This window comes from Bubalus kerabau, chromosome X (assembly GCF_029407905.1).
Source record: "Bubalus kerabau isolate K-KA32 ecotype Philippines breed swamp buffalo chromosome X, PCC_UOA_SB_1v2, whole genome shotgun sequence".
In the NCBI taxonomy this organism is placed as follows: Eukaryota; Metazoa; Chordata; class Mammalia; order Artiodactyla; family Bovidae; genus Bubalus; species Bubalus kerabau.
The window spans coordinates 46768834-46796799 of NC_073647.1; the positions used below are offsets into that span (position 1 = coordinate 46768834).

A 27966-nucleotide genomic window follows, 5' to 3' on the forward strand; every position below is an offset into this window, starting at 1 on the left:
CCACCCTCAGGCTGGAGGCGCTGAGACTGGACAGAGATGCCGGCCCCGAGCAGAGGCAGTTCTCAGCAAAGCACAGAGCAGCCCCACAGGGCTTCTGATTCTCCTTGTCCCCTTCCTTCCACAGGCCTGATTTTTGTCACCTTAAGGCATCGTGTAGCACTGAGAAGAGGAAGGTATGAGAAGTCGCAAGGTCAGGTGGTTGCCTGGGGTGGGCGGGAAAGGTGGGGGCTCCAGATGAATAGAGAACAGGGCTTTGAGCCCACCGCGGCCCTCACTAGCACGTGATCCTGGGAAGATGGCCAAGCCCCGTGGCCTCAGTTCTTCATGTGGGAGGCGAGCGGGTGTGAGGAGCCCCATGTATTGGGTTGCAGGATGGACATAAGGGATGAGACAGAGCTTGCAGGGCCTGGCAAGAGTTGACCCTGTGATAAGAGGGCAGGAATCTTTCACACTGTTGCCCCCAGAAAATCCTCCACTGTCCACTGGATGGGGTTGGCTACTTTGTGGTCCAGGGAAGGTTAGAGAATATGCACCTCGATAGGATGTGGAATTCCTAATTAGCCAAACAGGATGTTTCATAAATAAAACTAAGAAACTTTCCACTTAGACTGTAGTGGACCATAGTGTTAGTCACTCAGTCATATCTGATTCTACAACTCCATTGACTATAGATTGCCAGGATCCTCTGTCCATGGAATTCTCCAGACAAGAATAGTGGAGTGAGTTGCCATGCCCTTCTCCAGGGGGATCTTCCTGACCCAGGGATTGAACCCAGGACTCCCACAATGCAAACAGATTCTTCATTGTATGGGCTACCCAGAAAGGCCCATTTCCAGTTAGAGGACCTGTAAAATTTGGGTGTGGAGGAGTGTTCCAGCAGGACTCAAGCAGCTCCAGGAAACAGAAGCAGGAACCACTCTTTGCATGAGTCCCAGGTGGCCTTGCATCCAAACACTTACGTTCCTTCATTGCACCACCAATAAATGTTGAGTCTTTGATTACAATGCCCAATTACAATGAAGACAATTGAAAGCTAGTTAACACCTTGAGTTCTGGGCCCCCAGGATCAGGAAAGAGAGGGTCAGTCCGTGGATTTCTGGGCATCACTTCAAGGGAGTGAGATGGGAGTTCTTCGGGATTCCTAGCAGATAATGGGTAGAAAATACCTGCGCCATCCTTGTGGTCAGCAGCAAAGTGACAAGAGCTAGGACCCCTTCCATGCTTCCCCAAAAAGAGATCTCTCTGGGCTTTATTCAAGAGCCAAAAGGACACCTTACAGCAATGTCCCATTTCCCCTCCCTCCCATAAGGCACCTCATGTGACTGTGGCTCCTAGACCATCGCTCTAGGTATGGGAGTGTCCTGCTTCTCCCAGTGTCCCCACTGCTAACACAGGGCCTTTCATGGAGCAGAGGCTCCATAAAGGTCTTTTCAATAAATGTGCCAGTGAGGAGGGGGCTGCTTGACTCAGATGAATTGCTACTTCTTTTGATAACCCAGGAATTTCACATAAACTGAGATCCCTTAGCTGTACCAAATGAACACACCCAAGGTATAAGAAGCAAGAATTCACTACTATCACTTTTTATTTTCTAATTTTTCCACCAACTATATCACTGCTAAATAAATTCATATTTCCAAAATCATTCTAATTCTAATTCCATGTTATCTTGTGCAGGACCACAGAATAAAATGGAAGTGTTCCTACTCTCTCTTACAGAACAGGAAAACTCTTCATCTTGAACTGGTTAAGTACAAACACAGTGTGATGATCAACATCATTGACATAGTTAGATACTGGAATGCATTGTCTTCTATAAAAAGGAATAACATTTGAAAAATTCCTAAAGAAAACAGAGATGAGCCTCCATGTCATTGTAGAGAACAGGAACACAAAGATGCCACACAGCGGGTTCCCCCAACGGGCTGGACCTTCACTGCTGAGAAGGCTGACTGTTTCCTCTTCAATAACAAAGGGAAGAATCAGCCTCCTTTCCTGCCCCCTAGGACAAGCTGTTGGACATGTGCCTGGAAGGAGCCTGGCTGCTGCTCTGGCTCAGAGTCCTCTTTCCTCCTCCCTCGCAGCCTTTGCAGAGGGGTTGGAAGGAACTGGGACCCCTTCAACCAACTCTGTCCAGATATTCCAGCTCTTTAAACTTGCTGGTCTCCACATAGCCCTGGGGACCCCACAGGAACTCATAGCAAGCAGGGTCTTCATCAGGCACCTTCCGGTACACCAGGTACCCCTCCTGCACCCACACTTGGGTGAACAGCTCCCTGGGCTCCCCATAGATGAAGTGTTGTTACCGAGACACACCCTCATCCTGCTGAGTGCTCCCCAGATCACCTCCTCAGGGGCATGGTGGTCCTCCACAGCGATCAGGTACAGGATCACCAGCAGGAGGCCAGCCTTGGGCAACCTCTGCTCATCGCTCAGCATCTCACTGAGGGTGAGGCCCAGGGAGGGGACAAGGATATAGGTGTGCTCACTGGGGTCCACCTCATTCACCTCCAAGCCAAAGACAAGCTGCAAATACTCTGAGGCTTGACCAAAGACCACCAGGAAATCGTCCTGGTAATCTTTGAGCACACTGTTCAGCACTTCTGCCTTTGTGATCGGCTCCTTGGCAAGATACCTGCTGAGCAGGAATTGCACCAGCTCATTCTTCTTCACCCGCAGGGCATCTCAGAGCCAGGATCTGGCATCTTCCTGGTCACGTGAGGTGCTTAGCACTTCATCTTGCCTGCTGAGGCCATGCTCTTCATATTGGCTCCCCGGACTAGCAACCATGGCATTGGGAGTGGGCCAGACACCCAGAGGGCTCTGGGGGAGACTGGGTGTTGCAGCAGCAGCCACTTCCTCCAGGGTACCCCGGACCAGGAGAAGGAGAAGGTAGCTGCATCTCCTTCCTCTACTTGCTCCTCCTCCCTCCACCTGCTGCTGCTGCTGGTCCTCCTCCTCCTTCCCCACTTTCTGCTCCTCTTCATCCTCCTCCTCCACCTCCTTCTCCTCACCCCAAATGAACTGTGCCTCCATCAGGCCCTCTTCCTTTCTTGGATCCTGAAAGACTCTCTCAGGCTGGCAGAGCTCATGCATCCCTTGCATGATGACCAGGGTTGAGGTGCAGACAGGAGTGAGGCAGGGGGACAGATGGGGATCCTGGGCCTGCATTCGAGGCTGGTTGTGAGCGTCCTCAGGAGAGAAACCCACCCTGGGTGGTCTGATTCAGGCCACTTACAAGTCTCCCCTTGAGGGGTGTTCTCAGGCCTCATAGAGGAGCTCCTCCTAAGCAGCCTAACCCCTGGTTACCTGAAAGAGGACGTGAGGTGGCTCACCAGTGTGCAGTCAGCACAGCTTGAGGTTGTGGGGCTGACATGGTGGGGAGGATTAGGGCCTTTTGGTGTCCCCACTGTTCTGGGATGTGGAGTCCCTGGTGCACATTCAGGGTAGTCAACTCACCTTGACTCTTGGCACAGCCTGGACCTCCTCAGCTCTCTGCCCTATGGACTCGGGCCTCAGACATCTGCCTTCGCCTGCTGGTTCCTGGAGCCCCTGTGAGAGAAATGGAGGGACAACTCGGGAGTAGATTGTGGCACAGACTTGGGCCTTCTCTGCTGGTAGGAGGGGTGGGCACTGTGAGGCCCCCACAGGCCACCACCCACAGGGTGGGTGGTCCTCTTGGGGCTTTCTTGTAGTGCCCCCTTTCCCCTGGCATGGCCTGGACCCTCCCCTATGGGAACTTGCAGGGTAGTGACCAGCTGTGAGGGACCAAGAGGTCTCAGACCAGAAGGTATGTTTAAACAGGGCAGGACACAGTACTGATGGTGATGACACAGATGGCACGTTGGAGGTAGCCTGGATCTCTTAAGAAGCCAGCCTAGAGATTTGCTCCTTTTGTTATTTTTCTAACCAGAACATGCTCCTCTTGTCCCTCTCTGGCAGGGGTTGCAGTGCTGGGAGAGGGGAGAGTACATACTTGAGGGAACACAGCCAGATCTGGCCTGACATTCAGGGCTTCTGCTCCAGAAACTTGGGATCCCACCCTGCGCCCAATAGGACAGTGAAAGCCAATAAGAAATAGGAAGGCTCTGCCTCACATCTGGCTTCAGACCAGGTACCACTGAACTTCCCAGCCATAGGTGCTGGCACACCCTAAGGCAAGATGTGACTTGTGGTCCATCAAATCCAGCCCCACCCCGAACCCCAAACCCGCTGACTATGGTACAGACTGTACAGTGATGCTCCCCCACAAGATCACCCCTTCAAGACCATAATAGATAATTGATGCACTTAAATTCCAATAGGCAGAGACAAATGGGAAGACAGATGGACTGGTCTCCACTGAAAGCCTGAGAGGATGTCAGTTCAGTTTTTAGTCGTGTCTGATTCTTTGTGACACCATGAATCGCAGCACACCAGGCCTCCCTGTTCATCACCAACTTGCGGAGTCCACACAAACCCATGTCCATTGAGTTGGTGATGCCATCTAACCATCTCTTCCTCTGTTGTCCCCTTCTCCTCCTGCCCTCAATATTTCCCAGCCTCAGGGTCTTTACCAATGAGTCAGCTCTTCGCATCAGGTGGCCAAAATATTGGAGTTTCAGTTTCAACATCAGTCTTTCCAATGAACACTCAGGACTGATATCCTTTAGGGTGGACTGGTTGGATCTTCTTGCAGTCCAGGGGACTCTCAAGAGTCTTCTCCAACACCACAGTTCAAAAGCATCAATTCTTTGGCGCTCAGCTTTTTCATACTTCAACTCTCAATCCATACTTGACCACTGGAAAAACCATAGCTTTGACTAAACAGACCATTGTTGCCAAAGTAATGTCTATGTTTTATTTTTTATTTTTAATATAAATTTATTTATTTTAATGGGAAGTTAATTACTTTACATATGGTATTGGTTTGACATACATCCACATGAACCTGCCACAGGTGTACATGTGTTCCCCATCCTGTACCCCCCTCCCACCTCCCTCCTTGTACCATCCCTCTGGGTCATCCCAGTGCACCAGCCCCAAGCATCCTGTATCATGCATCGAACCTGGACTGGCAATTCGTTTCATATATGATACTATACAATTTTCAGTGTCATTCTCCCAAATCACCCCACCCTCTCCCACAGAGTCTCTGCTTTTTAATATGCTGTCTAGGGTAGTCGTAACTCTACTTACAGGAGTAAGCTTCCTTTAATTTCATGGCTGCAGTCACCATCTGCAGGAATTTTGGAGCCCAGAAAAATAAACTCAGCCACTGTTTCCACTGTTTCCCCATCTACTTCCCATGAAGTGATGGGACCATATGCCATGATCTTTGCTTTCTGAATGTTGAGCTTTAAGCCAATTTTTCACTCTCTTCTTTCAGTTTCATCAAGAGGCTCTTTAGTTCTTCTTCATATCTGAGCTTATTGATATTTCTCCCAGCAATCTTGATTCCAGCCTGTGCTTCCTCCAGCCTAGCGTTTCTCATGATGCACTCTGCATATAAATTACATAAGCAGAGTGACAATATACAGCCTTGATGTGCACTTTTTCCTACTTGGAACCAGTCTGTTGTTCCATGTCCAGTTCTAACTGCTCTTCCTTACCTGCATAGAGGTTTCTCAAGAGCCAGGTCAGGTGGTCTGCTATTCCCATTTCTTTCAGAATTTTCCACAGTGTACTGTGATCCACACAGTCAAAGGCTTTGGCATAGTCAATAAAGCAGAAATAGATGTTTTTATGGAAATCTCTTGCTTTTTCCATGATCCAGCAGATGGGAATTTGATCTCTGATTCCTCTGCCTTTTCTATAACCAGCTTGAACATCTGGAAGTTCATGATTCACATATTGCTGAATTGATTTGGAGAATTTTAAGAATTACTTGACTGGCCTCTGAGATGAGTGCAATTGTGTGGTAGTTTGAGCATTCTTTGGTGTTGCCTTTCTTGGGGATTGGAGGGAAAACTGACCTTTTGCAGTCCTGTTTCCACTGCTGAGTTTTTCAAATTAGCTGGCATATTGAATGCAGCACTTTCACTGCATCATCTTTCAGGATTTGAAATACTCAACTGGAATTCCTTCACCTCCACTAGTTTTTTCATAGTGATGCTTTCTAAGGCCCACTTGACTTCACATTCCAGGATGTCTGGCCCTAGATGTGTGATCACACCATCATGATTAACTTGGTCATGAAGATTTTTGTTTGTACAGTTCTTCTGGGTATTCTTACCACCTCTTCTTAATATCTTCTGCTTCTGTTAGGTCCATACCATTCCTGTCCTTTTTCGAGCCTATCTTTGCATGAAATGTTCCCTTCGTATCTCGAGTTTTCTTGAAGAGATGTCTAGTCTTTCCCATTCCGTTGTTTTCCTTTATTTCTTTGCATTCATCACTGAGGAAGGCTTTCTTATCTCTTCTTGCTATTCCTTGGAACTCTGCATTCAGATGCTTATATCTTTCCTTTTCTCCTGTGCTTTATGCTTCTCTTCTTTTCACAACTAATTGCAAGACCCCCCGCCCCACCCCCCCGAAAGCCTTTTTGCTTTTTGGCATTTCTTTTCGATGTGGATGGTCTGGATCCCTGTCTCCTGTACAATGTCACGAACCTCCGTCCATAGTTCATCAAGCACTATATCTATCAGGTCTAGTCCCTTAAATCTATTTCTCACTTCCACTGCATAATCATAAGGGACTGGATTTACTTCATGCCTGAACGGTCTAGTGGTTTTCCCTACTTTCTTCATTTTAAATCTGAATTTGGCAATAGGAGCTCATGATCTGAGCCACAGTCAGCTCCCAGTCTTGTTTTGCTGACTGTATAGAGCTTCTCCATCTTTGGCCGCAAACGATATAATCAATCTGATTTCAGTGTTGACCAACTGGTGATGTCCAAGTGTAGAGTCTTTTCTTGTGTTGTTGGAAGAGGGTGTTTGCTATGACCAGTGTGTTCTCTTTGGAAGACTCTATTAGCCTTTGCCCTGCTTCCTTTCATACTCCAGAGCCAAATTTTCCTGTTACTTCAGGTGTTTCTTGCCTTCCTACTTATGCGTTCCAGTCCACCATAACGTAAAGTACAACTTTTTTGGGTGTTAGTTCTAAAAGGTCTTGTCGGTCTTCATAGAACCGTTCAACTTCAGCTTCTTCATCATTCCTTGTTGGGACATAAACTTGGATTACTGTGATATTGAATGGTTTGCCTTGGAAACAAACAGAGATCATTCTATAGTTTTTAAGATTGCATCCAGCTGCTGCATTTTGGACTCTTTTGCTGACCATGATGGCTACTCCATTTCCTCTGAGGGATTCCTGCCCGCCGTAGTAGATATAATAGTCATCTGAGTTAAATTCACCCATTCCAGTCCATTTTAGTTCACTGTTTCCTAGAATTTTGACGTTCACTCTTGCCATCTCCTGTTTGACCACTTCCCATTTGTCGTGATTCATGGAATTAACATTCCAGGTTCCTATGCTATATTGCTCTTTATAGCATTGGACCTTTTTTCTGTCACCAGTCACATCCACAACTGGGTATTGTTGGTGCTTTGGCTCAATCCCTTCATTCTTTCTGGAGTTATTCCTCCATCTATCTCCAGTAGCATATGGGGACCCACTGACCTAGGGAGTTCCGCTTTCAGTATCCTATCATTTTGTCTTTTCTTACTATTCATGTGGATCTCAAGGCAAGAATACTGAAGTGGATTGCCCTTCCCTTCTCCAGTGGACCACATTCTGTCAGACCTCTGCACCATGACCCGGCCAACTTGGGAGGCCCCACAGGCCCTGGCTTAGTTTCATTGAGTTAGACAAGGCTGTGGTTGTAGTGTGTTTAGATTGACTAGATTTCTGTGATTCTTGTTTTAGTGTGTCTGCCCTCTGATGCTGTCTTGCCACACCTTCCTTCTTACGTGGGTTTCTCTTACTTTTGACATGGGGTATCTCTTCACTGCTGCTCCAGCAAAGCGCAGCCACTGCTCCTTACCTTGAACGAGGTATATCTCCTCACTGCCAGCACTCCTGACCTTGATCGTGGAGTAGCTGCTCTAGTCCCTCTTGTGCCATTGCAGCCTCCACTCCATGGACATGTGGTATCAATCCTGAATTCACTAGAAAGACTGACGCTGAAGCTGCAACTCCAGTACTTTGCCCACCTGATGCAAAGAAGTGTCTCATTGGAAAAGATCCTGATGCTAGGAAGGAATGAAGGCCAAGGAGAAGGGGTTGAGAGAGGATGAGATGGTTGGATGTCATCGGGGATTCGATGGACTTGAGTTTCAGCAAGCTCTGGGAGTTGGTGATGGACAAGGAATCCTGGTGTGCTGCAGTCCATGGGGTTGCACACAGTCGGACACTACTGAACAGATGAAATGAACTGATTACAATAGGGAGAATGCTTAGAACACAAGTTCTTAACGTGTCTCAAAATGAAACAGAAAAGGACATTTCGTTAACACGGAAAATAAGGATGGTGCGCAGCACCTATGTGTGGGTGTGTAAGTTTGAGTCTGCGTGTGTGTGTGGGTGTGTGTGTGTGTGTGTGTGAGATGTGGAAAGAGTTGGGGATGGATGAACAGGCAGCATGGTGGAGAAGTTTGACAGGAAGCGTTTCTTTCTGTAGTGAGCTGATTCTTAGAAGGAGCTGTTAAAGGAGTCAGAAATGTCTGACTCTTAGCTCTTGCTCAAGCGTGGGGGAAAGCTGAAGTTCAGAGAAGAGAAGCATGTCTAAAGTGTAGCCAAGCCTAGTTTTTGGGTATATTTGGATGACTGTGAGCACATGGCCAGTCTCTGCTGTTATTTAAGAGAGGCCAAGTCAGCCCTTCGACAGTATGGTTGTTATCAAAATTGCAAATCCATGTGCCTGAAGCAGAATGAGGCCCATCAAAACTAAATTAGAGTTTGGAACAGGGACAGTTTAATTACAGATTCATACAAGGATGTGGGTGGCTCTTGCCCTAAGAACCTAAAGTTACTGAACATTTTCAGTTAAGTACATTTAAAAGCAAAAGTTAGAGAGAGTTGTGGTAAGTTGTTACAGACTTCTTGGTGGCACATCCTTTGTGCTTAAACTTAGGTCATGGTCAGGTAATAATGTTCCTATCTATCTCTACCAGGTGAGTCTTATATTCTATCATTCTTGCCCTGTCAAGGGAGGCCAAAGTCTCAAGGCACAACTTTCACCTTGAAATGTCCCTTCCTGAAAAAGCAGAAACAGATCTCATTTGGCAGCTCCTTCAGGTCAACGTTCCCACATTCTGCCCAGCTCTCGTCCTTGATGGAGCCAGCCACCCAACCCAAAAGGTCCTGTCTCATCAGGCTGTCCAAGTGAGGAGACCAGTTTTCAGAGACTGAGGCCCAGGAAGATGGCCACTGCTAGTAGGTTGCAGAGACAGGGATGGGGGAGAGATTCACCGCTCCTCAAGGCCTGTTCCAAGGCTACTGGAGGGCCTTAGTGAGGGCTCTGGAGCACTACAGGATGTCGTCTCCAGTCTATTCCGTGGGACCTCCAGCTCACCCACTGGCCAAAGGCTGCGTGATATTCAGGACACCCAAAAGAATGCCTAAATTTGCCTCTTTTATCACTTTCCAGCTGATGACCACCACACCACCCTTATTTAGTCACTTCCCAAATACTCCCTTTTTGACAGTAACTGGGGGGGCAGGGTACACCGTGGTGCTGATCAATAGCTGAGCAGGACAACGAATGGTCATTCACTGACAGGTGGCTGCTTGTGAATGGGGCCATCTGAGGCACCAAGCAAGGCTGAGCTACCCCTGTTGCCTACGAACAGGGTGGATAGAAATGAAGCACATCAATGGCTAACTGCATAGGGCTGTGCTCACTCTGCTCTGTTACATTGTGAATAGAATAAGAATCATTGTAAGGATAAGATTTGTCAAAGAAGTTGTCAAGGTGGGCTGGCTTTGACATTCTTGTTGGCTTTGACATATTAGCTAAAATATATGCGGCACATGCAATCAAGTGGCAGCTGTTGGAGGGGCATATAGACAAGCACTGTTGACTGGCATGACTGGGAAAACAATGAAAATAAAGATGTAAAAATGTTAAACAAGCATGTGAAATCAAAATCTGTGGTGGGAAAGAAGTGCGTCAAAAAGATTAAAGCACACTGGACCCAACGTATCCTTATGGAACAGAGCAGCATGAGCACAGCCATTAGCAGGGAGCCTTTACTTTGACATATTACTCCACATCCTGTTACTAAGCATCAGGTCTTTCCCAGCAATTGGACAGTGTATCGCTCGACCCTGCCAATAAGCAACCAACTATCAGTGAGATACCTGCTGGTATTTCTCCTGCTCAGCTCTTGGTAAACTGCACATTGGGCCCTACCTGATGATAACTGTCAATGAGGGACCACTGGGGAAGTGATTTAGTCAAGGGACAGTGGTGCATTGGTCATCTGACCCTTACCTTTGGGTAAATTACTATTATTATTATTTTTAATCGGGAATGTTTTTCTGGTAGATGGTGTAAGTTGAGTTTCCCTACTCAATACGAGAGTTCAAGTGTCCCCAACAATATTAGTGGAGGAGACATTTATGACTTTCTTGGCTCTGATGTGTAATTTTATGGAGATGATGTATAGACCTCTGCACAACAGACTGAGGATTCACCAAGTCTTGGGGTCTCTAAAGCTCATTGAAGTAGGAAAACCATCCAAGCTCTTCTTAATTACCTTTTTCCATGTTAAGTGCTTGCTCTTAAGTTCCTTAAGACCCTCAAGAACCCCCACTAGGAAGAGAGTGGGCGAAAGATGAAATGACTAGACAACTCTGAGGAACAGATTTGGAGTGAAAAGTGTTTGGTAGAGGTTCATACAAGGATGGAGGAGGCAGGAGTGTTGAAGGGGAACATATAAGTCAAAGAATAAAGGGCACTGAAGGAAAGTCTGAGGTTCATGAGAAGAAAAACCATGCCCCAGAATCACCACTCCCCAGAATCAGACACACAGAGGTGTCAGGGGTGAGAACGTTGTATCATGGCCTCCCTCAGCACCCACTAACCCATGTTGATGGGCACAGTGGTACACTGTGATGTCTAAGATCCCCAAAGCCACCATTGGCTGGGGGAGTGCCCAGCTGACCAATCGGATTGAAGGGTGTGGCTCCTCATTGTCCTGAGAAGGTATATATAGGGAGGTGAGAGGCAGAGATTCTGGGTTAGGCCATTTCATGCTATCATCATAAGGTAACCCGGAAGCCATGGCAGCCAATAAGAGTTCCAATGTGGTGTGCTTCAGGGGTGAAAGGACAAAAGAAGACCCTTTGTCCACAGAGAAACAGAGGGAATGGGAACATAAGATGAGTCCATCTATGCTCCCCACGTTTTCAATTGACTTTCCTGCCCAAGACCTCTACACTGCCTTTGCCTGCCAAAAGCCCTCATCAGCCCACATTTCTTTTCATGAAGTCTCCCTACCAACTCAGATGTTATAACCTTTCCTCAAAACTAATACCCTTCTCTTGTCTTTCAAGGCACGGAATATGACCTTGAGGGGCAGAAGACCTCTAAAAGGAACCTTGAGACAGAAAATCCGATCATATGCCACTCTGTCGAAGAAGGTAAAGAAAACAAGAAAACCAAACTGTTTTCCGTTGCTGTGCACGTAAGAAACAGAATGAAAGCCGAGAAGGCTACCAAAATATGATGCAGAGTCAAAGAAGGAGGCAGAATCAAAAGAGAAGGTAAGCTCAGCCACCACAGAATGAGAGACCCTGGAGAAGTATAAGCTGGGCAGAGAGTAACTGAATAGAAAAGGTCAGACAGTTTACAGTTTTGTCTCCAGAGGTCTGCTTTCTTCGAAATGGCCAACCAGGAAAAGACTGACTCTCACACTAACATAGTAAACTGAAGGCTGTGATTAAAATACACATCAAATGGTGAAAAGATGATATTTGTGTGTGTGTGTGTGTGTGAATTTTCTGATGGGAAGGGAGTGAAGGAAGAAAAGAGGTGGGCACCTGAATGGGGAGGGATATGGGGTCCCAAGAGCTGCGGGAACAGACCCTCAGGTCCCAGTTAGCCAGAGAGTAGAGGTCCGACTGGGTCAGGAGTCTGCACTGAAGGTGAATAACCCTGCTTAACCATTGATCTCAGAGGCAAGAAGTTTTGGTGCAGTGTTACTGCCATTGTTTGGGGTGTGGAGTGACATTAGGGTCTAGATTGCCACAGCCCAGATGACAAGAGAGCTTCACATGGGGATGGTGAATGTCAGACTTCCCCTGAATTAGGCAGGCAGACATCACCTCCTGGCCATTTACGTCTTAACGGACTTTGCTGCATCACTCACATATGCTGTCAGCTAAAGTTGCTCAGGAGGCACAAAATGCAGATACAACTAAAACCCACAGTTAGCACTCCCAAAGATTAAAATAATGTTTGGAGGGATCAGACCAAAGATCAATTTGGCCACTGTTATCCTAAGAAATTTGTGGGAGCAGTGTGTTCCCAAGGTCAGGGTAGTGGAGGTGGTCCAGTCCTGGTGCAGATGACTAACAGGATCATGACACACAGATAATATTTTTGACTGGGGGGCACCATGCAGATTGTGGGATCTCAGTTCCCTGACCAGGGATTGAACCGGTTCCACTTTTAGTGAAAGCATGGAGTCCTAACCACTGGACAGCCAGAGAAGTCAGGACAGAGACTTTTGATAAAATATTAATATAAGACTGTGTAAAAGCTGGTCTTATATTTATCACCATCCCGTAGTATTTCTAAATAACTACAGTCATAAAACATTCTTCCCCAATAAACTCTTTTGTTACTCCAAGTTCTACAAGTTTTCGTGGTTTAACAAGAAGAGTATTGAGTATTTAATTTGGTGTTAACTTTAGTTTTGAAGTGTTTGAATAGTTTTAAGGTGTAGTCAATCAAATATGGAGATATATAAGGCAGAGTCTGTACCAGAGGAATCCCGTGTGTTTTCAGAAAGCATTTTTGAAACAATTAAAACTGAGTTTCACAATCAGCATCAAAAGAGTTGAGTCCAGATTTTAAGTCAATGCTATGATATCTTTCATCTGGACTGCAGCTCAATAGTTATTTTTTTTTATTTTATTTTATTTTTAAACTTTACAACACTGTATTAGTTTTGCCAAATATCGAAATGAATCAGCCACAGGTATACCTGTGTTCCCCACCCTGAACCCTCCTCCCTCCTCCCTTCCCATACCCTCCCTCTGGGTCGTCCCAGTGCACAAGCCCCTAGCATCCAGTATTGTGCATCGAACCTGGACTGGTGACTTGTTTCATACATGATATTATACATGTTTCAATGCCATCCTCCCAAATCTCCCCACCCTCTCCCTCTCAAACAGAGTCCATAAGACAGATCTATACATCAGTGTCTCTTTTGCTGTCTCGTACACAGGGTTGTTGTTACCATCTTTCTAAATTCCATATATATGCGTTAGTATACTGTATTGGTGTTTTTCTTTCTGGCTTACTTCACTCTGTATAATAGGCTCCAGTTTCATCCACCTCATTAGAACTGATTCAAATGTATTCTTTTTAATGGCTGAGTAATACTCCATTGTGTATATGTAACACAGCTTTCTTATCCATTCATCTCCTGATGGGCATCTAGGTTGCTTCCATGTCCTGGCTATTATAAACAGTGCTGCAATGAACATTGGGGTACACATGTCTCTTTCCTTTCTGGTTTCCTCAGTGTGTATGTCCAGCAGCGGGATTACTGAATCATAAGGCCGTTCTATTTCCAGGTTTTTAAGGAATCTCCACACTGTTCTCCATAGTGGCTGTACTAGTTTGCATTCCCACCAACAGTGTAAGAGGGTTCCCTTTTCTCCACACCCTCTCCAGCATTTATTACTTGTAGACTTTTGGATCGCAGCCATTCTGATTGGCGTGAAATGGTACCATATAATGGTTTTGATTTGCATTTCTCTGATAATGAGTGATGTTGAGCATCTTTTCATGTGTTTGTTAGCCATCTGTATGTCTTCTTTGGAGAAATGTCTATTTAGTTCTTTGGCCCAGTTTTTGATTGGGTCCTTTATTTTTCTGGAATTGAGCTGTATGAGTTGCTTATATATACTTGAGATTAGTTGTTTGTCAGTTGCTTCATTTGCTATTATTTTCTCCCATTCTGAAGGCTGCCTCTTCACCTTGCTAATAATTTCCTTTGTTGTGCAGAAGCTTTTAAGTTTAATTAGGTCCCATTTGTTTATTTTTGCTTTTATTTCCAATATTCTGGGAGGTGGGTCATAGAGGATCCTGCTGTGATGTATGTCGGAGAGTGTTGTGCCCAAGTTGTCCTCTAGGAATTTTATAGTTTCTGGTCTTACATTCAGATCTTTTATCCATTTTGAGTTTATTTTTGTGTATGGTGTTAGAAAGTGTTCTAGTTTCATTCTTTTACAAGTGGTTGACCAGTTTTCCCAGCACCACTGGTTAAAGAGATTGTCTTTAATCCATTGTATATTTTTACCTCCTTTGTCAAAGACAAGGTGTCACTATGTGCGTGGATTTATCTCTGGGCTTTCTATTTTGTTCCATTGATCAATATTTCTGTCTTTGTGCCAGTACCATACTGTCTTGATAACTGTGGCTTTGTAATAGAGCCTGAAGTCATGTAGGTTGATTCCTCCAGTTCCCTTCTTCTTTCTCAAGATAGCTTTGGCTCTTCGAGGTTTTTTGTATTTCCATACAAATTGTGAAATTATTTGTTCTAGCTCTGTGAAGAATACCGTTGGTAGCTTGATGGGGATTGCATTGAATCTATAAATTGCTTTGGGTAGTATATTCATTTTCACTATATTGATTCTTCCAATCCATGAACATGGTATATTTCTCCATCTATTAGTGTCCTCTTTGACTTCTTTCTCCATTTTTTTATCGTTTTCTATGTATAGGTCTTTAGTTTCTTTCAGTAAATATAGTGCTAAGTATTTTATTCTTTCCGTTGCAATGGTGAATGGAATTGTTTCCTTAATTTCTCTTTCTGTTTTCTCATTATTAGTGTATAGGAATGCAAGGGATTTATGTGTGTTGATTTTATATCCTGCAACTTTACTATAGTCATTGATTAGTTCTAGTAATTTTCTGGTGGATTCTTTAGGGTTTTCTATGTAGAGGATCATGTCATCTGCAAATAGTGAGAGTTTTACTTCTTCTTTTCCAATTTGGATTCCTTTTATTTCTTTTTCTGCTCTCATTGCTGTGGCCAAATCTTCCAAAACTATGTTGAATAGTAATGGTGAAAGTGGGCACCCTTGTTTTGTTCCTGACGTTAGAGGAAATGCTTTCAAATTTTCACCATTGAGGATAATGTTTGCTGTGGGTTTGTCATATATAGCTTTTATTATATTGAGGTATGTTCTTTCTATTCCTGCTTTCTGGAGAGTTTTTATCATAAATGGATGTTGAATTTTGTCAAATGCTTTCTATGCATCTATTGAGATAATCATATGGTTTTTATTTTTCAGTTTGATAATGTGGTGTATTACATTGATTGATTTGCAGATATCGAAGAATCCTTGCATCCCTGGGATAAAGCCCACTTGGTCCTGGTGTATGATCTTTTTAAATGTGTTGTTGGATTCTGATTGCTAGAATTTTGTTAAGAATTTTTGCATCTATGTTCATCAGTGATATTGGCCTGTAGTTTTCTTTTTTTGTGGGATCTTTGTCAGGTTTTGGTATTAGGGTGATGGTGGCCTCATAGAATGAGTTTGGAAGTTTACCTTCCTCTGCAATTTTCTGGAAGAGTTTGAGCAGGATAGGTGTTAACTCTTCTCTAAATTTTTGGTAGAATTCAGCTGGGAAGCCATCTGGACCTGGGCTTTTGTTTGCTGGAAGATTTTTGATTACAGTTTCAATTTCGTGCTTGTGATGGGTCTGTTAAGATTTTCTATTTCTTCCTAGTCCAGTTTTGGAAGGTTGTACTTTTGTAAGTATTTGTCCATTTCTTCCACGTTGTCCATTTTATTGGCATATAATTTTTGACAGTAGTCTCTTATGATCCTTTGTATCTCTGTGTTGTCTGTTGTGATCTCTCCATTTTCATTTCTAATTTTATTGATTTGATTTTTCTCCCTTTGTTTCTTGATAAATCTGGCTAATGCTTTGTCAATTTTATTTATCCTTTCAAAGAACGAGCTTGAGGCTTTGTTGATTTTTGCTATGGTCTCTTTTTTTTTCTTTTGCATTTATTTCTGCCCTAATTTTTAAGATTTCTCTCCTTCTACTAACCCTGGGATTCTTCATTTCTTCCTTTTCTAGTTGCGTTAGGTGTAGGGTTACATTATTTATTTAACTTTTTTCCTGTTTCTTGAGGTGTGCCTGTATTGCTATGAACTTTCCCCTTAGGACTGCTTTTAAAGTGTCCCATAGGTTTTGGGTTGTTGTGTTTTCATTTTCCTTAGTGTCTATGCAAATTTTGATGTCTTCTGTGATGTGCTGGTTATTCAGCAGCGTGTTGTTCAGCCTCCATATGGTAGAATTTTTAGTAGTTTTTCTCCTGTAATTGAGATCTAATCTTACTGCATTGTGGTCAGAAAAGATGCTTGGAATGATTTCTATTTTTTTGAATTTACCAAGGCTAGGTTTATGGCCCAGAATGTGATCTATCCTGGAGAACGTTCCATGTGAGCTGGAGAAAATGGTGAAATTCATTGTTTTGGGATGAAATGTCCTATAGATATCAATTAGGCCTAACTGGTCTATCGTATCATTTAAAGTTTGTGTTTCCTTGTTAATTTTCTGTTTGGTTGATCTATCCATAGGTGTGAGTGGGGTATTATAGTCTCCCACTATTACTGTGTTATTGTTAATTTCTCCTTTCTTACTTGTTAGCATTTGTCTTACATATTGTGGCACTCCCGTTTTCGGTGCATATATATTTATAATTGTTATACCTTCTTCTTGGATTTATCCTTTGATCATTATGTAGTGACCATCTTTCTCTTTTTTCTCAGCCTTTGTTTTAAAGTCTATTTTATCTGATATTAGTATTGCCACTCCTGCTTTCTTTTGGTCCCTATTTGCAAGGAAAATCTTTTTCCAGGCCTTCACTTTCAGTCTGTATGTGTCCCCTGTTTTGAGGTGGGTCTCTTGTAGACAACATATGTAGGGGTATTGTTTTTGTATCCATTCAGCCAGTCTTTGTCCTTTGGTTGGGGCATTCAACCCATTTACGTTTAAGGTAATTACTGATAAGTATGATCCCATTGCCATTTACTTTATTGTTTTGGGCTCGATTTTATACACCGTTTTTGTGTTTCCTGTCTAGAGAATATCCTTTAGTATTTGTTGGAGAGCTGGTTTGGTGGTGCTGAATTCGCTCAGCTTTTGCTTGTCTGAAAAGCTTTTGTTTTCTCCTTAATATTTGAATGAGATCCTTGCTGGGTACAATAATCTGGGCTGTAGGTTATTTTCTTTCATCATTTTAAGTATGTCTTGCCATTCCCTCCTGGCTTGAAGAGTTTCTATTGAAAGATCAGCTGTTATCCTTATGGGAATCCCCTTGTGTGTTATTTGTTGTTTTTCCCTTGCTGCTTTTAATATTTGTTCTTTGTGTTTGATCTTTGTTAATTTGATTAATATGTGCCTTGGGGTGTTTCGCCTTGGGTTTATCCTGTTTAGGACTCTCTGGGTTTCTTGGACTTGAGTGATTACTTCCTTCCCCATTTAAGGGAAGTTTTCAACAATTATCTCTTCAAGTATTTTCTCATGGTCTTTCTTTTAGTCTTCTTCTTCTGGGACCCCTATGATTCGAATGTTGTAGCATTTAATATTGTCCTGGAGGTCTCTGAGATTGTCTTCATTTCTTTTAATTCATTTTTCTTTTATCCTCTCTGATTCTTTTATTTCTACCATTCTATCTTCGAATTTGCTATTCCTATCTTCTGCCTCTGTTATTCTACTATTTGTTGCCTCCAGAGTTTCTTTAATTTCATTTATTGCATTTTCATTATATATTGACTCTTTTATTTCTTCTACGTCCTTGTCAAACCTTTCTTGCATCTTCTCAATCTTTGTCTCCAGGCTATTTATCTGTGATTCCATTTTGATTTCAAGATTTTGGATCAATTTCACTATCATTATTCGGAATTCTTTATCACGTAGTTTCCCTATCTCTTCCTCTTTTTTTTTTTTTTTTTCGTTTGGTGGGCATTTATCATGTTCCTTTATCTTCTGGGTATTCGTCTGTCTTTTCATCTTGTTTAAACTGCTGAGTTCGGGGTGTTCTTTCTGTATTCTGGCAGTTTGTGGATTTCTCTTTATTGTGGCGTTTCCTTGCACTGTGTGGGTGTGTACAGGTGGCTTGTCAAGGTTTCCTGGTTGGGAATCTTGTGTCGGAGTTCTGGTGGGTGGAGCTATATTTCTTCTCTCTGGAGTGCAATGAAATGTCCAGTAATGAGTTATGGGATGTCTATGGTTTTGGGGTGACTTTGGGCTGTCTGTATCTTAGAGCTCAGGGCTGTGTTCCTTGTTGCTGGAGAATTTGCTTAGTATCTCTTGCCCTGAAACTTGTTGGCCTTTGTGTGGTGCTTGGCTTCAGTGCAGGTATGGAGGCATTTGATGAGCTCCTGTCAATTAATGTCCCTTGGAGTCAGGAGCTCCCTGGAGTCAGGGTTTGAACTTAAGCCTCCTGCTTCCAGTTATCGGTCTTATTTTTACAGTAGTTTCATAGCTTCTCCTTCTATACAGCACCATTGATAAAACATCTACATTAAAGATGAGAAGTTTCTCTACCGTGAGTGTCACCCAGAGAGGTTCACAGCATTATATGGAGACAAGAAGAGGGAGGAGGGAGTTAGAGATGATCCGAATGAGATGAGGTGGAATCAAAAGAGGAGAGAGTGGGCTATCCAGTAATCTCTTCCTTATGAGCACTCCACAACTGGACCGCTCAGAGTTGTTCACGGATTTATACAGAGAAGAGAAGAAGGAGGAAGGTGACAATTGTGGCCACCAGGATAAAAGGGGGGAGTGAAAAGGAGGGAGACAGATCCAGCCAGTAATCAGTTCCTTAAGTGTTCTCCACCGTCTGGAACACACAGAAATTCACAGAGTTGGGTAGAGTAGAGAGGGGTTAGGGAGGAGACACAGGCGACCTGGTGGAGAAAAAGGAGTGTCCAAAGGGAGAGAGAGCAGTTAAGCCAGTAATCTCGCTCCCTAGTGATAAATGGGTACTGAAGATTGGGTTCTTAAATGTACAAAATTGGTAGCAAATACATAATACGAAGTGAAAGAAAAGAAGAAAGAAAAGAAATAGAGAAAAAATGAACAAACAAAAACAAACAAGTCGTGAAAATTATAAAGAAAATATAGGTACAAAATTGATAACTAATATCAAAAAGCAAAATTTAAATTCTAGAGTAGAGTTTGGAATTTCTAAAATACAATGTTAAAAAAAGAAGAAGAAAAATAAAGAGAGAGAGAGAAAAAAAAACAAGAACAAACACAGTCGCATAAATTATAAAGAAAATACTGGTACAAAATTCATAACAAATACCAAAAAGCATAAATTAAAAATCTAGAGTAGAGTTTGGAATTTCAGATATACAATGATATTTAAAAGAAGATGAAAAAGAAACAGAGAACAAGAAAAAGAGAAAATAAAAATGGGTCACAGAAATTATAAAAAAAAAAAAAAAAACTATAGGTACAAAATTGATAACAAATACCAAAAAGCTAAAATTAAAAATATACAGTAGAGTTTGGAATTTCAAAAATACAATGTTAAAGAAAAGAAGGAAAAAAAAAAACAAGGTCAAAATATATATATATATATATATATATATATATATATATATATAGAAATATATATATGAAGTTTGCTTTAAAAATATAAAGGTGTCTTCTTTTTTTTTTTTTTTTGCAAAGTAATTGGGTATACAAGTGAAAATTAAAGGAATAATAGAGGACTTAATTTAAAAAAAATAATAATAAAAAATAAAAAGAAAGAAAGAATGATCGTAAAAATAGTAAAAAATATATCTAGGACTTTCTCTGTTTTTGTTGTGAGTATTGCCAGTTCAGTTCATTTTGGGCTAGTTCCTTGGCCCGACATATATTTCTCAAGATCTATATGCCCCTTCCTATGTAGTTGGTACTAACCACAGGGTTTTAATCTATTGCCTGTAGCTTACAAGGCATTTCCCTCTGTTATAGATTTTTCTGTTTGCTGGTCTCTTCAGTGTCTGTTTTCCGCCCTGATACAAAGGGGACAGTGGAGGACCCTTTTTTTTTTTTTTTTTAGGCTCACTTATTCAGTCGTGCTGAGGGGAGGTAGGGAGGGATGCTGCAAACAAATAACACTGGCGTGTGCTCGCAGTGCCTCAGCCACACTGGTTCTGCCCTCAGTTCACGGCGCGTGTAGCCTCCCTGCCCATGCTGCTCAGGCTCTAGGTTGCTCCGCCGGGAACCATCCGTGGCCAGTGCTGCAATTCCAGGTCCAAGCCGCTCAGGTTCAGGCACTCGGGTAGTCCTCAGAGGCTCAGACTCTCGGTTCGGCCTGTGTTTTGTGCCCTTCCCAAATCCCAGCAGCTCAGGTGATGAGGTGTTTGGTGCGTGCGATTGCTGCGACTTATAGCCTGCCCTCTGCTCGGTTATCTAGGTGTGCACCCGCGCACCTTCTCAGGCAGATGTTGACTGTCCAGACCCCCAAGAAGTTTTAGTTAGCAAAGAAACCTGCTTACGGTTTTATAGATAATGTCTTTCTGGGGCTGTGATTGTCCCCTTCCAGCTCTGGCTGCCTATCACTGGAGGAGGATGGTCTTCCGCAGGCTATCTCTGTTCAGTCCTTTGTTCCGTGCATGGGCCTGGTGGTGTGTTAGGTTAGGGCTGGCTTTTCGCGTGGTAGATATCCCATAGTCTGGTTTGCTAGCCCAAATTATTTCACTCAGATAGCGCTTGGGGTATTCAGGCCAGATCCATGCGATGCAGCCCGCGCCGCACCTCCCTGTCCACCCTGCACCTCCTCGACCAGCTCCCGCTTGCTAATGGTGGATGCAGGCGTCTGCACTGCTTCTCTGCTGGGGGAGTTACTTTAGGGCTCCCAATGTGCAGGTTTTAATTGTATATTTATTTTTCCTCCCTGTTATGTTGCCCTCTGTGCTTCCAAGGCTTGGCAAAGATTCGGCAGTGAGAAGGTTTTCTGGTGTTTGGAAACTTCTCTCTTTTTAAGACTCCCTTCCTGGGATGGAATTCCGTTCCTCGCTCTTTTGTCTCTTTCTTTGTCTTTTATATTTTTTCCTACCTCCTTTCGAAGACTTGGATTGATTTTCTGGGTGCCTGACGTCCTCTGCTGGCATTCAGAAGTTGTTTTGTGGAATTTACTTGGCGTTTAAATGTTCTTTTGATGAATTTGTGGGGGAGAAAGTGCTCTCCTCTTCCTAATCATCCGTCATCTTAGCTCCACCTCCAGCTTTAATGTTTTTGACTGACTCCTTTCCCACCTCAGATTTTGATTTCACATGCTTGTTTACCTTTTGTACATCATTCTTTTCATTGAATTCCCAGGCATGCCGGTCAGCAGTGCTTATCTATATGACCCTCCAACAGCTGCAACATGATTGCATGTGCCACATATATTATAGCTAATATTTCAAAGCCAACAAGAATGTCAAAGCCAGCCGAACTTGAGAACTACTTTGACAAACCTTAACCTCACAGTGATTCTTATTCTATTCACAATGTAACAGAGCAGGGTGAGCACAGCCCTATGCAGTTAGCCATTGATGTGCTTCATTTCAACCCACCCTGTTCCTAGGCAACAGGTGTAGCTCAGCCTTACTTGATGCCTCAGATGGCCCCATTCACAAGCAGCCAACTGTCAATCAGTGACCATTCATTGTCATGCTCAGCTATTGATGAGCATCACAGGGGGCCCTGCCCCCAGTTACTGTCAAGAATGTAGTCTTGGGGAAGTGATTACGTAAGGATGGTGTGGTGGTCATCAGCTGGAAAGTGAGAGAAGGGACAGATTCAGGCATTCTTTTGAGGGGCCTGGAGATCACCCAGCCTTGTGCCAGTGGGTGAGCTGCAGGTCCCAGGGAAAAGACTGGGGATGACATCCTGTAGTGCACCAGAGCCCTCACTAAGGCCCTCCAGTAGCCTTGGACCAGGCCTTGAGGAGTGGTGAACCTCTCCCCCATCCCTGTCTCTGCAACCTACTAGCAGTGACCATCTTCCTGGGCCTCAGTCTCTGAGAACTGGTCTCCACACTTGGAGAGCCTGAGGAGACAGGACCTGTTGGGTTGGGTGCCTGGCTCCATCAAGGATGAGAGCTGGGCAGAAAGTGGGAACCTTGCCCTGAAGGAGCTGCCAAATGAGATCTGTTTCTGCTTATCCAAGATGGGACATTTCAAGGTGAAAGTTCTGCCTTGAGACTTTGACCTCTCTTGACAGGGCAAGAATGATAAAAAAAAAACAACATTAATCTGGTAGAGATATATAGGAACATTATTACCTGAACATGACCTAACTTTAAGCACAAAGGATGTGACAGCAAGAATTCTGTAACAACTTACCACAACTCTCTCTGACATTTATTTTAAATGTACTTAACTGAAAACGTTCAGTAACTTTGAGTTCTTAGGTCAAGAGCCACCCATATCCTTGTATGAATCTGAAAAAACCTTTTCCTCTTACAAATTCTAACTTTTCATTTTGATGGGCCTCATTCTGCATGAAGCACATGAATTTGCACTTTTGATAATAACCATACTGTGGAAGGGCTGACATGGCCTCTCTTAAACAACAGCAGAGACTGGCCAAGTACTCACAGTCATCCATAACATGCCCACTGACTAGGCTTGGCTAAATTTTAGCCATGCTTCTCTCCTCTGAACTTCAACTTTCCCCCATGCTGGAGCAAGCGCTAAGAGTCAGACCTTTCTGACTCCTTTAACAGCTTCTTTTAAGAATCAGCTCACTACAGAAAGAAACACTTCCTGTCAAACTGCTCCATCATGCTGTGTGTTTATCCATCTCACGTCTTTTCCCATCAGAGTCACACAGACACACACACACACACACACACACACACATATACACAAACTTACAGACACACACATAGTTGCTGTGCACCCTCCTTATCTTCCATGTTAACGAAAGATCTTTTTCTGTTCCATTTTGAGACACGTTAAGAGCTTGTATTCAAAGCATTTTCCCTATGGCAATCAGTTCATTTCATTTGTTCAGTTGTGTGCGACTGTGTGCAACCCCATGGACTGCAGTACACCAGAATTCCTTGTCCATCATCAACTCCCAGATCTTGCTGAAACTCAAGTCCATGGAATCCCCGATGCCATCCAAACATCTCATCCTCTCTCATCCCCTTGTCTTTGGCTTTCATTCCTTCATAGCATCAGGATCTTTTCCAATGAGACAGTTCTTTGCATCAGGTGGACTATGTACTGGAGTTGCAGCTTCAACCTCAGTCCTTCTAGTGAATAATCAGGACTGATACCACACATCCATGGAGTGGAGGCTGCATGGGCACAGGAGGGGCTAGAGGAGCTAGTCCAGGTTCAAGGTCAGGAGTGGTGGCAGTGAGGAGATACACCTCGTCCAAGGTAAGGAGCAGTGGATGCGCTTTGCTGGAGCAGCCGTGAAGAGATACCCCAAGTCCAAGGTAAGAGAAACTCACGTAAGATGGTAGGTGTCGCAAGACGGCATCAGAGGGCAGACACACTGAAACCAGAATCACAGAAATTTAGTCAATCTAATCACACTAGAACCACAGCCTTGTCTAACTCAATAAAACGAAGCCAGGCCCTGTGGGGCCTCCCAAGTTGGGAGGGTCATGATGGAGAGGTCTGACAGAGTGTGGTCCACTGGAGAAGGGAAGGGCAATCCACTTCAGTGTTCTTGCCTTGAGATCAGCATGAACAGTATGAAAAGCCAAAATGATAGGATACTGAAAGAGGAACTCCCCAGGTCAGTAGGTGCCAATATGCTACTGTAGAATGGTGGAGAAGTAACTCCAGAAAGAATGAAGGGATTGAGCCAAAGCAGAAAAAATACCCAGTTATGGATGTGACTGGTGACAGAAGAAAGGTCCAATGCTATAAGGAGCAATACAGCATAGGAAATTGAATGTTAAATCCATGAATCAAGGCAAATTGGAAGTGGTCAAACAGAAGATGACAAGAGTGAACATCAACATTGTAAGAATCAGTGATCTAAAATGGACTGGAATGGGTGAATTTAACTCAGATGACCAATATATCTACTACGGCAGGCAGGAATCTCTTAGAAGAAATGGAGTAGCCATCATGGTCAAAAAAAGAGTCTAAAATGCAGAAGATGGATACAATCTCAAAAACTGTAGAATGATCTCTGTTCATTTTCAAGGCAAATCATTCAATATAAAAGTAATCCAGGACTAAGACCCAATGAGCAACGATGAATAAGCTGAAGTTTAACGGTTCTATGAAGACTGACAATGCCTTTTACAACCAACACCAAAAAAAATGTACTTTAGGTTATAGTGGACTGGAAGGCAAAATTAGGAAGTCAAGAAACACTGGGAGTAAGAGGAAAATTTGGCTCTGGAGTATGGAATGAAGCAGGACAAGGGCTAATAGAGTTTTCCAAAGAGAACACACTGGTCATAGAAAACACTCTCTTCCAACAACACAAGAAAAGACTCTACACATGGACATCACCAGATGGTCAACACTGAAATCAGATTGATTATATCGTTTGCAGCCAAAGATGAAGAAAGTCTTTACAGTCAGCAAAACAAGACTGGGAGCTGCCTCTAGCGCATCTCATGAGCTGCTTATTGCCAAACTCAGATTTAAATGGAAGAAAGCAGGGAAAAACACTAGACCATTCAGGTATGACATAAATCCAATCCCTTATGATTATACAGTAGAAGTGAGAAATAGATTTAAGGGACTACACCTGACAGATAGAGTGCCTCATAAACTATGGACGGAGGTTCGTGACATTGTACAGGAGACAGGGATCCAGATCATCCCCATGGAAAAGAAATGCCAAAAAGCAAAAGGGCTGTCTGGGGAGGCCTTACAAATAGTTGTGAAAAGAAGAGAAGCGAAAAGCACAGGAGAAAAAGAAAGATATAAGCATCTGAATGCAGAGTTCCAAAAATAGCAAGAAGAGATAAGAAAGCCTTCCTTAGTGATCAATGCAAAGAAGTAGAGGAAAACAATGGAATGGGAAAGACTAGACATCTCTTCAAGAAAATTGCAGATACCAAGGGAATATTTCATGCAAAGATGGGCTCGATAATGGACAGAAATGGTATGGACCTAACAGAAGCAGAAGATATTAACAAGAAGTGGTAAGAATACCGAGAAGAACTGTAGAAAAAATAATCTTCATGACCCAGTTAATCATGATGTTGTGTTCACGCACCTAGGGCCAGGCATCCTGGAATGTGAAGTCAAGTGGGCCTTAGAAAGCATCTCTACGAACAAATCTAGTGGAGGTGATGGCGTTCCAGCTGAGCTATTTCAAATCCTGAAAGACGATGCAGTGAAAGTGCTGCACTCAATATGCCAGCTCATTTGGACAACTCAGCAGTGGCCACAGGACACGAAAAGGTCAGTTTTCACTCCGAAACCTAAGAATGGCAACGCCAAAGAATGCTCAAACTACCACACAATATCACTCATTTCACATGCCAGTCAAGTACTTCTTAAAGTTCTCCAACGGAGGCTTCAGCAATGTATGAATTTTGAACTTCCAGATGTTCAAGCTGGTTATAGAAAAGGCAGAGGAATCAGAGATAAAATTGCCAACATCCGCTGGATCATGGAAAAACCAAGAGAGTTACATAAAAATATCTATTTCTGTTTTATTGACTATGCCAAAGCCTTTGACTGTGTGGATCACAGGAAACTGGAAAATTTTGAAAAAGATGGGAATACCAGACCACCTGGCCTGCCTCTTGAAAAACCTCTGTGCAGGTCAGGAAGCAACAGTTAGACCTGGACATGGAACAAGAGACTGGTTCCAAGTAGGAAAAAGAGTACATCAAGGCTGTATATTGTCACTCTGCTTATTTAATTTATACGCAGAGTGCATCATGAGAAACGCTGGGCTTGAGGAAGCACAAGCTGGGATCAAGATTGCTGAGAGAAATATCAATAAACTCAAATACGCAGATGACACCACCATTATGGCAGAAAGTGATAAAGAACTGTAGAGCCTCTTGTGAAAGTGAAAGAAGACAGTGAAAAAGTTGGCTTAAAGCTCAACATTCAGAAAGCGAAGATCATGGCATCTGGTCCCATCACTTCATGGGAAGTATATGGGGAAATAGTGGAAACAGTTGCTGAGTTTATTTTTCTGGGCTCCAAAATCACTGCTGAATGGTGACGGCAGCCATGAAATTAAAGGGAGCTAACTCCTTGGAAGTAGAGTTATGACTAACCTAGACAGCATATAAAAAATCAATGAGTCTGTGGGAGAGGGTGGGGTGATTAGTGAGAATGGCATTGAAACATGTATAATATCATATATGAAATGAATCGCTAGTCCAGGTTCGATGAATAATACAGAATGCTTGGGCTGGTGCACTGGGATGAGCCAGAGGGATGGTACCGGGAGGGAGGTAGGAGGGGGGTACAGGATGGGGAACACATGTACACCTGTGGCAGGTTCATGTGGATATATGGCAAAAGCAATACCATATGTAAAGTAATTAACCTCCCATTAAAATAAATACATTTGTATTAAAAATAAAAAGCAGAGACATTTCTTTGGCATGAAATGTCTGTCTAGTCAAGGGTATGGTTTTTCCAGTGGTCAGGTATGGATTGAGAGTTGGACTATAAAAAAGCTGAGCACAAAGAATTGATGCTTTTGAACTGTGATGTTGCAGAAGACTCTTGAGAGTCCCTTGGACTGCAAAGAGATCCAAGTAGTCCATCCTAAAGGATATCAGTCTTGAGTATTCATTGGAAAGACTGATGTTGAAACTGAAACTCCAATATTTTGGCCACCTGATGCAAAAGGCTGACTCATTGTTAAGACCCTGATGCAGGGAAATATTGAGGGCAGGAGGAGAAGGGGACGACAGAGGAAGAGATGGTTAGATGGCATCACCAACTCAATGGACAAGGGTTTGGGTGGACTCTGCGGGTTGGTGATGGACAGGGAGGCCTGGTGTGCTGCGGTTCATGGTGTCACAAAGAATCAGACACGACTGACAAACTGAACTGACTTCCTCTCAGTCTTTCAGGGGACACCAGTCCTTCTGTCTTCCCATTAGTCTCTGCTTCTCTGAGTTTAAGTGCATCAATTATCTATTATGGTCTTGAAGGGGTGATCTTGTGGGGGAGCATCACTGTACAGTCTGTACCATAGTCAGCTGGGGGTGGGGTGGGGGTGGTGCTGGATTTGATGGACTACAAGTCACATCTTTCCTTAGGGTGTGCCAGCACCTATGGCTGGGAAGTTCAGTGGTACCAGGTCTGAAGCCAGAAGTGAGGCAGAGACTTCCTTTTCCTCAGTGGCTTTTACTGTCCTATTGGGGGCAGGGTGGGATGCCATCTTTCTGGAGCAGAAGCCCTGAATGTCAGACCAGATGTGGCTGTGTTACCTCAGATATGTACACTCCCCTCTCCCAGCACTGCAACCCTTGCCACAGAAGGACAAGAGGAGCATGTTCTGGTTAGAAAAATAACAAAAGGAGCAAATCTTCAGGCTGGCTGCTTACAGAGATCCAGGCTGCCTCCAAGGTTCCATCTGTGCCATCACTATCAGTAGTGTTTCCTGCCCTGCTTAAACATAACTTCTGGTCTGAGACCTCTTGGTCCCTAACAGCTGATCACTTCCCCCAGCTTCTGCTATACCTGCCCTGTTGAAGAAGGGCTCTATTGGGCAGGTGAGGCCCTCATGGGCTCTGGGTACATACTGGGTCGTCTGCTGTGGCAGTCTGGACTCCCTCAGAGATCAGGACTTCTCCTGTTACGCTGCCTATGTAAGTGCCCTCCATGAGCATGACCCCGGCT

At 43.6% G+C, this 27966-nt stretch overlaps 1 pseudogene; it reads right to left on the bottom strand.

Moving 5' to 3' along the window:
- Positions 1-2119: 2119 nt before the first annotated feature.
- Positions 2120-27956, bottom strand: LOC129639983 (melanoma-associated antigen 9-like; annotated as a pseudogene).
- Between the last annotated feature and the right edge of the window lie 10 nt (positions 27957-27966).